This window comes from Trachypithecus francoisi, unplaced genomic scaffold (genome assembly GCF_009764315.1).
Source record: "Trachypithecus francoisi isolate TF-2019V2 unplaced genomic scaffold, Tfra_2.0 Lachesis_group0, whole genome shotgun sequence".
In the NCBI taxonomy this organism is placed as follows: domain Eukaryota; kingdom Metazoa; phylum Chordata; class Mammalia; order Primates; family Cercopithecidae; genus Trachypithecus; species Trachypithecus francoisi.
In genome coordinates this window covers 56,232,270-56,250,149 of record NW_022681453.1, presented here as the reverse complement: position 1 = coordinate 56,250,149, position 17,880 = coordinate 56,232,270, and the positions used below count along the sequence as shown (strand labels likewise).

Sequence of the window (17,880 nt, the reverse complement as noted above, 5' to 3'; positions counted from 1 at the left end):
CTGAGGGGAAAAGAGGAGGAAAGAGAGGAAGAGAGGAAGGAAAGAAGATAGAAGAGAGGAAAGGCTCAGACATTCCGATTAGTCAGAGGCAGTAACTTTTCCATGTTCAAGCTCAGCTATTTACTTTGGATATCAATATCAGAGAGAGTCATCATTGGTTGTTAAATATTAAGAAATTAAGGAGCCACCAAAATTACTCAGCCAAAAAGTTTTCCCATTGTTATTACATATAAATACGACTTTAAAGAAACCATCTTTGCTTCCCTCTGCATTCACGTTTTCCTTTGCTCATACTATTTTTCCATTTGAAATATTTTGTCCACCCTCACCTCACATTCATTCAACAACATTCAATAAACATTTATTGGGTAACTACTGTATAATACCAGGCACATGTGAAATTTTTACATATATCTTAATGAAAAGTATAAGCCATTTTAATAATACACAATGAAAATTGGCTATTTTAACAAAATATTCTACTAGACTTGAAGTGAAACAAATTTTTTTCTTCTGCAGCTAACAGTTTTCTTCACCTGATACCATAAGCATTAAAATCATCCTCATGAAAATAACGTCCTCTATTTGAGTGAAAAACATTCTAGAATTCCCCTTAAAATATAGTAAGACTATCACTCCTATAGGAGTCTACGTCTTCCACATCCTCTAAAGTGCGATTAACCTGTGATCATTCTAGCTGTTAAACATAACAGTTTGACGTTTGCAGTAACTAGTCACATAAGTTGAACAATAAAAGTTATTTCACCCAATTAAAATGACATCCCAAAGACATCTTCAAGTGGTAGTCAGGCCTGGTCTTGTTCAACCACAACATGACAGCATGGGGGCAAGAAGGAATGATTTACAGGTCAGCAGCTTGACTGCAATTTATGTAACTCACTTCTGCAGAAATTTGCATGACTTGTGACACACATCACGTGAAAGAGGAACTTACTATAAATATTAAAGTTGGAAATAAGTGAATGTCTGAGAAGGCATTAGAGAATAGTACTTGCTTTAAAAAGAACTGTGGAACTAACTGTACAGATAAATTCAAAATTGAATCTGCATGCAAATGTAGGTAAACATAATTACAAGTGCTAATAGAAACAGACAGAAACTTAGTATATGTACTAATGTTCCAATACAGCCAATCATGAAGAAAATATGTCCTACTAAGTTCATATTAGAGAATAGGGAATCATGGCACCTTAGGGTTACACAAGACCTTATAAGTTACCTAGTCCATTTCTCCCACCAAAGCAAGACGTCTTGAGAGATGATTCAGACTCTACACAAATATGTCCAATGACAAAGCACTCACTTTCTCACAAATCATCCTTTCCCACTGTGGGACAGCTGTAGTTATTAGAATGCTTTCCTTATGCTGAGCTGAACTAGACCTCCCTTTAATTCCTAGCAATCCTTTGACAAAGAAGAAGGATTATTTATGTAACAGTGAGCTCCACAAGAGAAGGTGCCAGTCCATCTTGCCTACTGCTCTGGTCCCAGTGTCTAGCACAAGGGGTGGGACATTACAAAGGAGCCATAAAGCATGACTGCCTGGCCGGGCAAAGTGGCTCACACCTGTAATCTCAGCACTTTGGGATGCTGAGGCGGGCAAATCACTTGAGGTCAGGAGTTCAAAACCAGCCTGGCCAACATGGCGAAACCCCATCTCCACTAAAAATACTTTTAAAACCTAGCTGGGTGTGGTGGTGCATGCCTGTAATCCCAGCTACTCAGGAGGGTAAGGCAGGAGAAGCGCTTGAACCCAGAGGCAGAGGTTTCAGTGAGCCAAGATTGTGCCACTGCACTCTAGCCTGGGTGATAGAGTGAGGCTCCATCTCCAAAAAAAAAAAGACTGCCCTACAGGAGTCAGTCATCAACCCCACTCATTCATCTTTTAGGGAGGTGGTCCTCTAACTCTGGGATGAAGGAAGTTTTCTTGTCTCTTACACCCACTGTGGATACTGCTATGAAATGCAAAATTATGTGCTTGAATATCATAATAATATTAAAGTTTTAAAGGCTTACCCTCAAATCTATCCTTACCGTGTGCCAGGTCTGTAACTAACACTTGTGGGGCAGCATCAAGCCACAGACCACACTTTGAGCACCACTCTCTGCTTCAGAGCATCGTCTACATCTGTCCTTCCACTTCACTCTTACAGGCCCTCCTCATGGTATGTCCAGATTTTGCAGCAGCCTCCTGACTGCTTTCCCTGCATGCTACTGCCAAATCAATCCTCTGATTCAATCATCTCACCCCTCTTCTTAAGATCTGGAATCTCCCCGTTCCTTATGAGATAAAACCCACACTCCTTCTCCTGCATTCCAGACCCTTTATCATCTGGCCTAAACTCTACACTTCCAACCATGTTTCTCACTAGTCACATCCATGCACTCTCCACTTCAAACTGGTTAATCTCTGCAAATCTTCCCCTAAATCTATGCTTATTCGCTATTCCAGGCTTTGTTTTCTTATACCGGAAATTATTTTCTCTTTTGGCTACCTCAAACTAGGAACTTTTTCTTTCTTAATTTGAGGTAAAATTCACAATTTAAAATGTATTTATGAAGTGTACAATCCAGTGGTATTTAGTAATTATTAAAGCTGTGCAATCATCACCTCTGTGTAGTTCCAAAACATGTTCATCACCTCCAAAGGAAATCCTGTACCCATTAAGCAGTCACTCCCCCTTTCCTTTCTCTTCAGCCCCTGGCAACTCATCTGCTTCCTATCTCTATGGATGTACCTACTCGGGATATTTTGTACAAATGGAATCATCCTTTAATTCCCTTCTTGTTTCTTTTTCTGTGCTGTTTTTAGTATTTTTCGTGAGGCTATCCTGTCAATCCCTGAGTTTCTGAAGTTTAGTTCAATTCCCACTTTCTCTGTGAGGCTTTATTTGGCTGTGCCCTCCACTCCACACCGATCTTAGCCTTCTCTGAATTTCCATAGCATTTGTTTTCTCCCTTTACTTATTTTGGCCCTTAATCACATACTGCTGTGAATTGTTAGTTACCTGTTTCAACATTACCCCTTCTTGGCTCACGTAGATGATAAGCTCCTAGCTACAGAAGCTCTGGTATCTCCCTTTGTGCCCAGAACCAACTTGAACACATGTGCAACTCTTTGTGTCTGGCAATACATGAAGGAATAATAAATCAAGAAAACTGAAGTCTAGATGATGAATAAGAGAAAGCCTCAAACCTGTTTCAGTTCTTTATCCTTCCTTATATTATCTTCTCTCAGTAAGAGAAGCATCTGCTTGTGTCTAGCAGGGCACTTCTTTGCCCTAGTAGCTGAACAGGTGTGGTGGCAGAAGGAGAATGGCAGGTTGCCCAAGGGTGGAGAGCATGGAAGTTCCTTGCATTGATCTTTAGTGAGCAGACTCTTACCTTCGTTTTACACCCACAGATGAAGGCCTATCTAGAAGAGTGGGTGTCCAGAGATGTCACAAGTCCATCTATTTGCTTTGCTTGTATATGTAAAGCAGTTTCTTTGGTATTTTGAGGTTGCTCATTAACACATATCTACCTTGTAAAAGGAGATTAACTGTTAAATAATTGTGATAATACTTGTGATTCATATATGAACTAGCTGAGCAACTGAATTAAATGACATATTATACACAAATGAGGCCAAAACTTGATAGTGTTTTATCTAACATTGAACGAAGTTTAAGAAGAAAACCAGTTTCATTTTACGCATGAGTAGTAAGTCTGAATAACATTTTGTACTGGGCATTACTGTAAACTTTTCTCCAATTGTGGTATTAAGCAGAGTTTGTTACAGTTGCCACTGAAAGTCTCCAAACAAGAATGCAAAACAATACTCTGGCCCTCAGGCCATTAAAAAACCTGTTCTTCTGACCAGAACAACTACAAGGTCCAACATAGAATGTTGAAGTCTATAATTAACATTTTTCCCTTTCATATCCCATTTTGCCTGCTTTTGAATAACAAAATGGAAATTTCTCCTGGCATTAGTTCCATATCATTATGTATCATAAAAACAATACATAAAATAGGAATTAATATTTTAAAGAGTAGTTTAGGAAATTCCCTAAGATTGTGGAGAATCCCATACAAGTGATATTGAAAAAGCACACACTTGTCCTCAAAATAAAATCGAGTTGAAAAGTATTAATAAAGTGTATATAGTGCACCCAGTTCCCTGTGCTGCTGGCTGGGAATTAGGGAAGGTATACAGTGCACAGCAAGGTAAACAGAGTAAGAACTACGATACACATTCCTATCCTCCAGAAACTAACAATTTTGCTTGGTACATGGAATTTTCCCATGAAAATTATAAGACATGACAGCAAATAATCAGCAAATATGTATAACACAGAACATGGAATATATCAGATTCCATTTCAGAGTAGATCTGATTTCTAATTACGTTTTACTTAGGCTTATATTAATATTTGCATTTTCTGAATTCAAAAGCTGGTTTCACCTCCTTTGAGAATGAAAAAAAAAAAGCTGGGACCAGGATAAATATTTCATACACAAGATATATGACAAAGAAAGTCAACCTGACATTTAAAAATTTAATGTTCACAATAAAAAGAAATTAATTGTGGCTGTATTGTGCTTGGTTAAGATCAAAGATCACACAGAAGGCTAAGTCGAGTACATAGCCTGAATTACACGAATGGCTTAAAGACACAACCACGGCAATGTGCTGTGTTCAATCACTTAGTCATTTTCTCAGCTTTTATTGAGCTGTGGTAATTTGTGTACCCAGTGCCAGATACTGCTATGTCTCACCATTTTATAAGGTCATGATTATAGGTGGGCAGGTTTAATGAGTGGTCATTTGGTAAATGTTTGTAGAACCAAATAAATTAACTCTGTTGAAATTTGTAAAATTTGAAGGTTTTGGTTAACTCTGTATTGAGTTACTCTGTAACGTTTCATGGCCCTGTATATATGAAAGAATTAATTCTACTTAATTTTACATAAAGTCCATCAAAATTGATTTTCCTTATCATTTTTTCGCAAAAAATTCATGTGGTTCAGAATTTATTTCTAAGTGATCAATACGATATTTTCTGTCAACCTGAAAACAGAAGTGAAATAGTAAACAATTTGTGAATACCGAAATTGAAAATAGTTATAATAAGTAATTTGATCAAAATAATTTGGTTGTTTAAAATAGAATCTGAGTCTCCTTTTACTCAAATATTATATTCTAAGCTTGTAAAAGTTTGTAATGGCCTTTTAAAGAGAAAGTAGCCAACTTTATCTCCCAAGAAAAAAAGTTTTTTTGATGTTAATGGGACATTCTCCATGAACTTTGTTTTACATTTTGTTAGGGGTAAATACTTTTTTTAAATTAATTAATTTATTTATAAATTAAATTCACTTGGATATTAACCACTTAAATCTACTGTGAAAACATAAATAATCCTTCTGCAAAGTGAATAATCCTCTTGTCATTTGGATTTTCAAGGAAAGTAATAGCTTATTAGCAAAGGATTCATTCTTACCTCCTTTGGAATAATTCCATTACTGAGACAGAAATAAACTATAAATATATTATGCATAATATATAATATATAATATATGCAATATAATCTAAGATAATAGGATAGTAAGAGAGCTAGGAAAAAAGATTCAAGGACACAAATTGTCTTCCCCATACCATATACCAAACTCAGAGGGAGCCACCTGAATCCATGGTGCCTAGTAATGCCATCTAGTTACAAGGCACAGGCCCATTCACCCCCTCTTAGTCACTGTCATTCCCACTGAAAATGTTCTTGTTAAATCTAGATAACAATAATCGTAAACTCAAGGATGAATGGAATTTGTCTGTCTGTTCATGCTTTATCCTCCTTATCTGAAACAGCTCTTGGCACAAAGTAGGGACTCAATAGACATTTGTTGAATAAATCTACATTTAAAAAAAGCTTTGCGCTGGGCGCGTGGCTCACGCCTATAATCCCAGCACTTTGGGAGGCAGAGGCCAGGGGACTGCTTGGGCCTATAAGTTCAAGACCAGCCTGGTAATATGGCAAACCCCTGTTTCTACAAAAAATATAAAAATTAGCTGGGTGTAGTGGCTCACACCTGTAGTCCCAGCTACTTGGGAGACTGAGGTGGGAGGATCACTTAAGCCCAGGAAGTTGAGCCTGCAGTGATCCATGATGGCACCACTGCACTCCAGCCTGGGTGACAGAGTGAGACCCTGTCTCAATCAATCAAATACAAAAATAAAAAGCATCAGTCTCAGTAGATCTGTTCTCTAAGGTATCATCACATCGAGTTTATTTTACCCATAAACACATTCTAAGATCTATAAACTAAATATTGTTAGCTGAAGTTTGTCTTGGCTTATCATTAAGGATGAAATCATCCCAAACTAGGGAGGCATACAGAATAAATATTCATAACACTGATAATGAAATTTCTAAAAAGCTCTTAAAACTTTAAGATAAAGATTATTCTAGGACATGCCACAAGTTTCACAAAAGAAGTCCCAACGAAAGTGACAAGAAAAATGTAATCTGTAACCTCTGTAAAAGGCAAAACCACTTAACTTTCTCCTTTGGGATTTCTAGGACAATGCAACAGAAAAGATGAAAAAAGAATTCATTCAAAGGCTATTACTCTGTGTGGGTGTGTGTGTGTATGTCTATACATATATATAACTTTCCCAATGTTCACACCGATTTTGGGAAACCTCTACATGCTTGCAATTTTACATTTCTTTTTATTTTTAAAATTATTATCACAAATTATATCAAGGGCTCATAATGACCATTTGTAACAGTTTACCTTTGCGTGCATCTGCATCAGCTGCTATTTATAATAAGCGCAACATTCTGTCAGGAGCTGGAAAACTGGGTAACTCTATCATGAGGTCATTCAATTTTAGAAAAAAAGGAACATAATAGAAAAAAATTAGAAAAAAAAATCAAGAGAGAAGGGCTTTAAAAGAAAGTAACTCTGGAAACTATTTTTTAAAAGCTCTATTTGCCAGCATATGTTAAAGATCAAGTAGATCATGGACCCAAACAAATCAACAAAATTAAACCTTACGTATGGCTGAGAACATTAAGAAGCCATAAAAGAGATGGGTTTATTTCCCCATGCCAAATGGAGACTAGGCAAGTAAAATGTACAGGGAAGTCTAATATGTGAAATAAAATTTAATATAAAATAAATTTTGGGTATAATAGGAAAAAATCATGTATTGCCTTGATCTTTATTGATCAGAAGCACAGACACACCAAAAAGAAAAAAAATCTATAAATGTATGCTTTTAATTATACAAGTAATTTATATTACTGAATAAACCTTGGGAAAGATAGAAAAATATAAAAACAAACAGAAAGCCCTCCATATCTCACTACTTTAATATAACTATTATCACTTTTGTATATTCTCTTCTAGACTTTTTCATATACATACATTTTTGTAAGGTTCCAATTAATTGTTCACATACTTTTTTTTCTACTTTTTAAATATTTTTCAGAGTTGTGAGTAGTTTCTAAATTGTCATTATAATTGTATAATATTTTACCTATTGATTATACCATAATTTACTTAACTATTTCCCTACTGTTGGATATTTAAGTTAATTCCAAATATGGGTTCTTGTAACAATGCTTTCATGAAACCCTTTGTGTATATGGCTTTTCCTATATCCTCCAGCCCTTTGGGAAAAGTCCCAAAAGTTACAAAACATTGCCCAATGCATTCTAAGTGGCCTGAACTAAATCTTAGTGACATCAGATATATATGAGTATAAATCTCTTCAATCCTTGAAATTATAGAATTTTAAAATAAACATAAACTATTATCAACAATCACTAGGAAGGGAATATTTTCTACTATTATTAAACTGTAATTGAGGTTTACAAATCCATATCTTGTAAATCTGTTTAACATGAACCAGTCCTCTAGGGCCGATCATCCTCTGTGATTTTATAAAATCCAGTCTTTGAAGCTGTAGTCTTTGACGCGGAGACTCGGGATTCCTAAGCAGCCATGCTAAGCTAAAAAGAACCAGTGTTGCAAGGTCTAATTAGTGAGCTGGCTTGCCTCTTGACAAAAGCTTACTGACAACACCACTGAGCTTTTCAAAGTAATAAATGATAAGCCAGTGGGGGTAGTTTTATAGGATGGTTCCAAGAGATCCTATGAATGGAGAGAGATAGAGCAAAGGACTTAACCATAAGCAAGGGTAAGGCCTACTAGAAATCATCCAAAGCACACTGACAAATGGGCCCCACACTATCAGGTGGGGTGCAAGAATCATCTTGGACCAAGAGTTTCCAAACAGCATATAAAGCAGAGTCCCTAAAACACAGATTGCTAGGCCCACCCCAGGTCTGGGATGGGGTCCAAGAAACTGCATTTCTAACAAGCTGCCAGAGGATGCTCACGATCCCAGGACCACATTTGAAGAACCACTGTCTTAGACTAATTCTTTATTCTTTTATTTTTATTTATTTATTTTTTTGAGACAAAGTCTTGCTCTGTCATCCAGGCTAGAGTGCAGTGGCACAATCTTCTCAACTCACTGCAACCTCCACCTACCGGGTTCAAGCGATTCTCCTGTCTCAGTCACCCGAGTAGCTGGGATTACAGGTGTGTGCCACCATGCCCAGCTAATTTTTGTATTTATAGTAGAGACGGGGTTCTGCCATGTTGGCCAGGTTGGTCTCAAACTCCTGGCCTCAAGTGATCTGCCTGCCTCAGCCTCCCAAAGTGCTGGGATTACAGGTGTGCGCCACCACGACCAGCTCTTTCCTCTTTTTAAAACATTTAAGTGCCTACTAAGCATTGTGCTATACACTGGAATAGAATCCCGTCAGTACCTGCCTTCAAGAAACTGGTATCCAGATTTTTGCAGACATCGAACTGCTCTAGTCCTAAAAGTCACCCAATTTTAGCCTTCTTCGCCTGGCACAGTGGCTCACGCCTGTAATCCCAGCACTTTGGGAGGCCGAGGCAGGTGGTTCCCCTAAGGTCAGGAGTTCGAGACCAGCCTGGCCAACATGGTGAAACCCCGTCTATAACAAAAATACAAAAAATTAGCCAGGCGTGGTGGTGGGCGCCTGTAATCCCAGCTACTCGGGAGACTGAGGCAGGAGAATCACTTGAACCTGGGAGGCAGAGGTTGCAGTGAGTCAAGATGGCGCCACTGCACTCCAGCCTGGGCAAGAAGAGCGAAACTCCATCTCAAAAAAAAAAAAAAGTGTTTTTTGAACCTTCTTGAAAACAAAATGTAAAAATACATTATACTGCTTTTAAATAAAATCAGGATGCTTCTAATCAGTTCCAAATTCTTTAGGAAAACATGTAGTAATCCTACATTGCCAAATGCCTGGGTATTTTCTTCACTCTTCTGGATTATATTTGACATATGCAAATGATTTTTGAAGTTCCTACTTCATTTATATTGACATCATTCTTATGTTTGTTCTCCTTTATAAACTTTATCCACCATATAAAACAGAAGAAAGAATTTATATAGGTGCTTTTCTAGATGCAGTCAAAAGCTTGTTTACATAGGTAATTATCAACTGATGGAAAAGAATAACATTTAGTGAGGAACACTTTGGGATTCTCTGTTTTAGATTCACAGACTTTAGCAAGAGTTTGTAAAAAATGCATGATGAGTAAGCAATGTGATTAGTCATGAGGCACTAGGGTAGCCCATACCTAACTGCCAAATACCACCTATTAGCTGATTCACAGAATTATGACCTTGCTTTTGAGGTGGCTACTAAGTTTCTGTTTCTAACAGAGATGCACTGGCTTGCCATGCTATTTTCAGCAAAAATAAAATTAACTATATATAATTATTATTTTTTTGAAACAGAGTTTCACTCTTGTTGCCCAGGCTGGAGTGCAATGGCGTGATCTCCGTGCACTGCAACCTCTGCCTCCTGGGTTCAAGCGATTCTCCTGCCTCAGCCTCCTAAGTAGCTGGGATTAAAGACATGTGCGCAGCTAATTTGTATTTTTAGTAGAGGCGGGGTTTCTCCATGTTGGTTAGGTTGGTCTCAACCTCCTGACCTCAGGTGATCCACCTGCCTCCACCTCCCATAGTGCTGGGATTACAGGCGTGAGCCACTGCGACTGGCCGCATGTATGATATTTTATGATATGTGGATCTGCCAAAGGATTAAGCATTATTTATACCACTTTGGCACATTATTTTCTGAAGTGATTGAAAAGTTTCTTTCATTTCAATCTATTAGGAAGCTACTTTTAAAGACTGGAAGAGTTGACTCATGAAGAGACCACATAATTTGTCTAACATCACAGAGGAAATACAAGATATAACGAAGTGATAATATTCAGATATTTAATTACATTAAGATAATACTAGCTCATAACTTGAACTGTGATAACATTTCTTAGGTTAATTGATGTTTCAGAATAACTGTTTTGAGGTCAAAAATGGTTCAAGGAAGATCTGTGACTTGTCTTGACTCAGAGAAAAAAATGATGGGTAAATATATCTTTTCCTATCACTGCTATTCCAAATGGTTATTTTCCTATTTTGTTTCACCGCGTCTGGCTTATGAGGAAACTGGGACATGCATTAACTTTATTTTTCCCTCTCCTAACCCCCTCTTTCAAACTCCAAATCTGTTTTCTACTCCTTAAAGGCCTTGTTTTCAGGTAGCAAGGAAACAAGCAACTAGCCTTTCACATTTTTGCTGATAGTGGTTTAGTGAACTAACCCCGCTAGGAACTTTGGCATTTTAAAAGTAGACCCAAAACTTTCAAATTCAAAGACATTTTAAACTTGAATTCAAAGACATTCAAATTCAAAGACATTTTAAGGGGTGAATGACAGCCAGAGGGGTGTGGTCAAGGTTAGGAAGTTCCTTTCGGAACTTCATCATTGCACTCGAACAGTTTGACAGTTAAGTTTCTCCACTGCCCTCAATATAAAGGAAGACTTATCCCTTAAACATATAGGATGAAAAACTAACCTCTTTCCATTCCTTTCCCAAATTATCTCCTTTAGTATAGAGCCAGAGAGAATAATAGTGCTAAGTGGCAAACTGAGATGTCCTATGATGTCACCAAAAAGCAGGGTAAATTCTTAGAAATCAACCTTATACTTTAAGACTATACACAGTAATCATGCAACCTGCTGATTGTGGGAGTTGAGCATACACAGATCTGGTACATTCCTACTCAGGGTATTTCCCTATTTCTCTACCTCCCTCATATCTACCTTCTCCTTATCTGTGGCAAACTGTGAAGGACTTCTCACCCCACGTTTACGCTAATCTGAACTCTTCTCAGAAGGTCAGATAATCTGTCTTAGTATGTCTTATCCACGCATTATAATCCTCTCAGATGAGTCCACAAATTAAAGCGGTGCTTTTTTTAAAATAGTGACATAGTTAAAACCAAGCAATGAATTTATTTTCTAAAATCAATGAAGTGGAATAAAAATGCTTCCTAAACAGATATTGAATCCAACTGAACTGAACTTACATGATCTAATTTAAATCCCGACTGGAAGGTTTAAAATCTCCACTTAATGGATTCAATTCCTTTATATCTAAAAAATCGTAGTAGGAAAAAAAATTCATGGCACTGTCCCACAAAACATTTTCAAGTTGAGAATAGCCTGGCCACTGGAAGAGTTGGAGGTATGGCAATGACTCTGAGAAAGCCTACACTGTAGGATTAAGGCAGTGGAAGATTACATGGCTGCCCACTCCCCGGCAGGGACACTCGGCCCACCTACACGCACCAGTTTGAGCCTTTCTTTGCCTTCGCCCCCGCATCCTTTTAGTGAAGTCCCTACTTGGGCTTTGTAGCTTCACACTGCAGCAGGCAGAGCGGCTTGACAGTTCACTGTGCAGTTCGGGGTCCAGAGAGGGTAGGAGAAGTCCTCGCCAACAATCCTCAGTCCCTGGTCCCATGCACACAAGCCTCTTCACTGCATCACCCTGTGTGCTGTCCCTAGTATCTTCCCATCACCGAGACACTGCTTGCAGAGGCCTCCTGTTTGGCATATTCAGTCTAAGTCCCTTACTTTCTTAAGTAGGAGGCACTTCACAACAATATATATCAAAAATTCACATGAAGAATTTAAAATTTATTATTTGGATGGTGCACAACTAATTATAAGTTTTGCCACTTACTCCCTACTAGCAAATAGGTGGGTTATTAGGAGACATCTGAACCTTTCAAGCCATTAAAACACGATTTTCTGGTGAGTGCTTGTTGAAAGAGGCCCATTTTTAATGACAAGCACAAGTCACTATTTAGTCTTTTAAGTTTTGACACTAAACTGTCTTCTGATTTGATGAATCCTAGGCCTCATTACAAAATGAACTTGTCCCTGGGGAATATACGTTAAGAATTCACATAGTGTGCCATAAAAATATGCAAAGACTAGAACTTTATCAAATAAAAGCACACAATCTGTGCCTTCTAGATGCATCGGATGTACAATGTTAACATAAGAGGGTCTACACAGGACTCACAAAGCTGGAATAAAAATAATTACTATGCTGATTTTTGTCCAAAGTCATCAGGGAATGGAAAGTACAATTTTAAATTGAATGATAATAAAATATTCCCAGAAATGGTTTATAAATTGATCACCATATGAGAAGCATGATCTTCAATCTTAATAATCTCAAAGTTATTGAGGTTTGAACTAGAGTAAACTATTAACATTGGTAAAAGAGTTAGCTATGACATAGATATTCATGAAAGCTCTCTTTAGAATATCAGCTCAATTCAATTCAGGGTCATGGTCATATCATTTAAGACACATGGATTTGCTCATAAAGCCTTAAAATCATAGCAAAAAAGCAAGCAACAATAACTGCAACACTTTCCCTGTTTCAAAGATGACGAAATTGAGTTAGAAAGGATAAAGGACTTGCCTAAGCTATAATAATTGAAACAGCTGAAAATGTAAACAGTCATACTCTGAATTAAATTCTCGGTATTAAAATATTGATGTGTACTTATTGTTGAAGAGAAATATTTAAAATATGTAAGTCTGTTTTTACAAAATAATTTAAGCATATACTATTATTGGTGACAGATATTATCTAAACACCTATAAAAGTTTTCCCAAAAACATGGCATATTGTATTTGAATAGATTTCCTCTGAAGAACCTACTTTAAGTGCATTAATAACAGCTTTAAAACATATACTATATAACTCCTCCTAATCTACCTGTGTATTGTGAGAAAACGCAAACGGTAAGAATTTCCAAGAAGATTTCAAATAATCTTAAATCTAAATTTTTGATCTACAACACTATGAAACTAACTGAAGCTGATACACTAGAGATATCTACACTTGCAAGATGGTTGTTCACAACTCTTACTATTCTTTTGTGGAGTCACATTAGATCCATTTCAAAGGACCTTTGTAAGCAATTAAAATCACTGCGCTTTTTGTTGCTTTTGGATGTTAAGAGAGAGAGTAAGCAAAGTGGAGATCTACCAGGAAAAATAAGCAAGTTAGAAATTCAGTTGTGGGGGGCGCATATGTTTACGCTTACAGACTGGTGACTTCACCAAGTTTTCTCTATTAGTGAGTTTTTTAAAATCCTCTACAGCTAATATTTATTTAGTGGAATCCTATGAGACCAAAAACTTCTTCCAGTACATTTGCCACACCTAATGACATATTGTATTTCCAGGTCCAAGTGACAATGAATCCAGCAGAAAGACACCCACAATTAGAATGACCAACTCTGTCCTATGCATTGGGAATATATAGATGCTAAGAAAGAAGTGAAAGTGTGGGCCAGAATGTGTGAAACATTCAGAAAATATCATTTTAACATATTTTCCTACTTCATGAAAGCTTCGTTATTAATAACGATTTTACAATCTGAAAACTAAATGAAATGTATTATTAATACTTGTATATGTTCCACGGTTGTACCTTTTACACAGCTTTCATGCACATAATTATCTTGATAATTAAGGTTAGAGGCAAACATCCTTATTGTCAGACAATTTCAGAAGAAAGAAAATAAGTATTTGTTTATATTTATATAACATTGATTAAAAACAATTTGCTATGACCATTAGTAATCCATTTCTAATTCATATTCCTCACGTCACACTTTTTCTCTTGTATACATTTTAAATGTCATAGGAATTTAGAAATATTGCAACTTTTTAAAGCATAATCTAGAATTTTTTAAAAACTAGTCTTGAAACATACGAAAAATGAACATTTAGGAAACTAGTGCTTCAAAGAAAATATTATATTTTATAATTAAAAATAGCAATCGCAAAAATATTTTCAAAGCACCTAAGTTCAATAAAAAATATGATGCCAGTGGACATTTTAGTTTTCATTTTAAAAAGAAATTATATTCTTTTTAATGTAAAGGAATGAGAAAACAACATCTAAAAAGCCTGGGATTCTACAAAACTTTATACCTCACTGATGCCATGGTTTTACAGCAGTTATTGTTTAAAAACTGGAAACAAACTTGTAAATATCAATAAAGTTTTTGATTTTTTTAAAAAACCATCATTAGTGTTTCTTTTTTCCTTTAAGTGAGTTTTAAAAGATTGAGATGGCCACCAGTTGATTCAAAGATCTTTTAATTTAAGACATAATTATGAGCAAGTTAACTATCAAATATCATATAATTTAAATCAGGGAGAAAAATTATGGGAAGTACACCGAAGACAAAAATGGATAGTTTTGTAACACACTTCACTTTTTGGCTGAGACATCACCTTTAAAGTTTCGTATATTAAAGTGAATATAATGGTACTGTATTTGATTCCAAAGTGAATCTGACTGAAAATATACTACAGAAAAAGTACTTTAAAACTTGAACAGAATGTTTTGATATATTACTCCAAATGCTAACTGGTAGCATCTATGAGTGTTTTCTGTCAAACTTCCCTAAGAGTGGAAGGTATTTCTTTAAGAGAAAAGCCACAGTGAATATCTATGCCAGTCCCTATACCAGAAAGGTTTTCTAAATCACCTAGCACCATCAGTTGGTTCTGTTCTCAGTCAGCAATCAATCACTTAGCTACAGACAGAAAGACTGCCATAAAATATCCGAAACCTGTCGAAGATTTGCCCAGGTCCTTTTAAAGAGTGATTTATTGATTGTTCTCTTTAAATAACTTCAGTGAACCATTTGTGTCACGAATGACAGAAACAGTTGGGGCTAAAATAATGTACTTCAAAATGAGAGTTTTTTCCAGGAATAGGTATTATAAAACTCAGTTTATCATTTTGTCTGGTTTTATATCCAAATGATAATATACACAAATAAACTTTACATTTTGTCCCTAATCTTGCAAAGAAAAGAAGAAAAACTCTAGTTTCTTGATGACAGACGACTATTTTTAACTTGATATCTTTTATAACAATGACACTATTTTTACAACCGTTAGCCTAAGACCCAAGTGAATTGGATTCTTATAAAACAAGAGCACTTCAAAATAATATAATAATGATATAAGGATACTGTAACTGCAAATTTCGGACCTATCACCAACACATTCCAACCAAATGCAATGAGAGTGAGCCAACTCACCTAAGGAAAGGGAATTAAGCAGAATGCAGAAATGCAGCCTTCTTGTCACCAGCAGAGGTAAAAGCCCCTTCCTTACCTACCACTGACCTTATATAAAAGCCGCAGCTCGGTTACTCCCCGTTTCTGACTCCTTACCTTAGGCTCCTCCCTAAACACTGAGGCGTAAAGTACCACGACTACACACCCACCTTCTACCAACAACGAGGGACCTGAGATTTCTGTTAACTTCTGCTGCCTCTACCCCCCTCAGTTAGGCTCCCAAGAGGAGTGGTCAGCGCCTGGCACGTGCAGGAGCCCACAACGCAGCGAATTCGCCTTTCCAGCCCCCCGCGGTGCGGCTGCGGGTCCAGGCTGCGCGCTCCATCCGCCGAGGCACGGAGGAACCCGAACCCAGTCCCCGTCCCCAGCCCCTCCGCCGCGCGTAGGGTCAGAACAACGCGTCCGGGCACGGGGCCTGGCCAGCCCCAAGCGCTGCCCTCGCTGAACGGTCCCGCGGTCCCCACGCGGCGATCACCCCTGGGCTCTGGAGAGCGAACGGGACGTCCCCTCTTCCTCAGCAGGGGTGCAGCGCGGCCTCAAGACGGACGCACGCACGAGGATCTTCGCTTCCCCGGGTCCAGACACCCTGCTCCAAAGTTCCGCCGGAGCGGCCCCTGCCGCCTGCGCACCTCCGCCGGGAACGGGGAGGTCCCCGTGTCTCCGGCTCTGCGCCCACCCGGCGCTCTGCCGAGGGGGGCTGTCCTGGAAGCCGGGACTCACCGGCTCGCGTCCACTCGAGTCGACACCGGCCGCGGCTCTCTATCCCCGCGCCTCTCGCACTGCCCGCGTCCTCTATCCCTAGTGCGCGCTCTGGTAGACGCGACCCACCGCCTAGGTGCCCTCAGCCCAGGACCCCTTCACCCGGTCACCCGTGACCCGCCCGCCCGCGACCCGTCAGTCCGGGTCCTCCTGGACCATGACCCTGCCTCAGCTCCGGATCCCTCAGCCAAGACCCCCTTCTCCCCAGCTCTCATCCGTCTGGGACCCCGTCAGTTCCCGTTCCCTCTGACCCGGGCCCCAGACCCTCGGCCCTGGCCCTCCGCGCGCCCCCTCCCTGAGCGCTCCCCGCCCCGCCAGCAGCCGGGCCCGAGCGCCGCGGGCACCCGGACTCTGACCTGCGGCCGCGGCGGCGTGGCGCCCCTGTCCGTGTCCCCGAGGCCGACCCGAGCGCCCCAGGCGGCGGCTGCGGCTCGGGCACGGGCTCTGAGTGCGGTGGGCCCCGCCTGCCCGCGGCAGAGCCGGGCCGGGCCGAGCCGGGCCCGGCGCGGGGGCGGGCGCGGGCGCCGGCTGGGGGTGGGGGTGGGAGCGGGGGCGGCGGCGGCGCGCGGCAGGGAGGGAGCAGCCCCGGCTCGGCCGCCGCTCGCGCACAGTAGGGCCCACGGCGGGAGCCACCGGCTTTCCCGCGTCCACTCTGTGCGCGGCGCCAGCTACCTGGTGTCGTTTGCTCCCGCTACCACCGCTGGGAGGCGGCCCAGAGAGGGTCCCATTTCCGAGGAGGGACCCGAAGCTTAGGGGGATGCCCCGGCCAGGGCCGGTTTGGGGAGAGCCTAGGTGTGGTACTTCCTCTCGGCCAGAGTGGCTTGCCCTTCACAGGGCGGTCAGCCAGTCTGTCTTCCCAAGATGTTCTTTCCAGTGACATTTTTAAAGAAAATTTAATTAAAGCATATTTCGGGTCTCTCGGTTTTCTTTTCTGACCCGGTGGTACTGCACACTTTCAGAGTTCCTTGCATTTGTAAGTTACATGGTTCTTCACAAGTCACTGAGTTTTAATCATTAAAAACATTTCTTAAACTCATTAACAGAATTTCTTAAATTTCTTAGCAGTGTTTCTGACACCGAGGGACTCAGAAAACATGGGTGGGACCGAGTGGGGACGTGAGACATGAGAAACAGTTTTTCATGTGTTGGGTAGATAGTGACCGTTTCTTTTCCTGCCACACTCTCCATCATGACCTGTCCAAAGTGGGTTGGCAGGTGCGTGTTCAGAAAGCCGCTGGTCTCCTGGACTTGAGGCTCCTCTCTCCCTTTTTCCAGTCTTATTTCTGGAGCATACTGTTCTGGGACTGACCCGCTTTGGGAAGGCAGCGATGCCTGAGGCCCCCCACTTCAGAAAGCTTATGGACTATGTGCTGGGGTACTCTCCATTTCTTCCTAGCTTCATTGTGGTGACACACTTTCTGTGGTACAGAAGGTCCTCGTTTGTGGTTGGAGCAAAGTTTTGTAAGGATGGGTATCACAAGGGAAAAGATTCAGAGCTTAAATCAACAGACTCATGTCCTTCCTCCACAGCCC

General features: G+C 39.9%; 1 protein-coding gene across 4 annotated transcripts in view; it reads right to left on the bottom strand.

The window, feature by feature from the left end:
• The window catches only part of PPARG (peroxisome proliferator activated receptor gamma), a 145,074-nt gene extending 127,865 nt beyond the window's left edge, over positions 1-17,209 (bottom strand). Inside the window, exon 1 of one of the 4 annotated variants that reach the window (XM_033210711.1) lies at positions 17,020-17,209. The gene's annotated coding sequence lies outside the window, so the exon portion shown is untranslated. Of the gene's footprint in view, positions 1-3,405; positions 3,492-15,549; positions 15,846-16,703; positions 16,985-17,019 lie in introns of those variants that run through there. The other 3 variants (XM_033210709.1, XM_033210710.1, XM_033210712.1) reach the window with 3 other exon arrangements.
• Between the last annotated feature and the right edge of the window lie 671 nt (positions 17,210-17,880).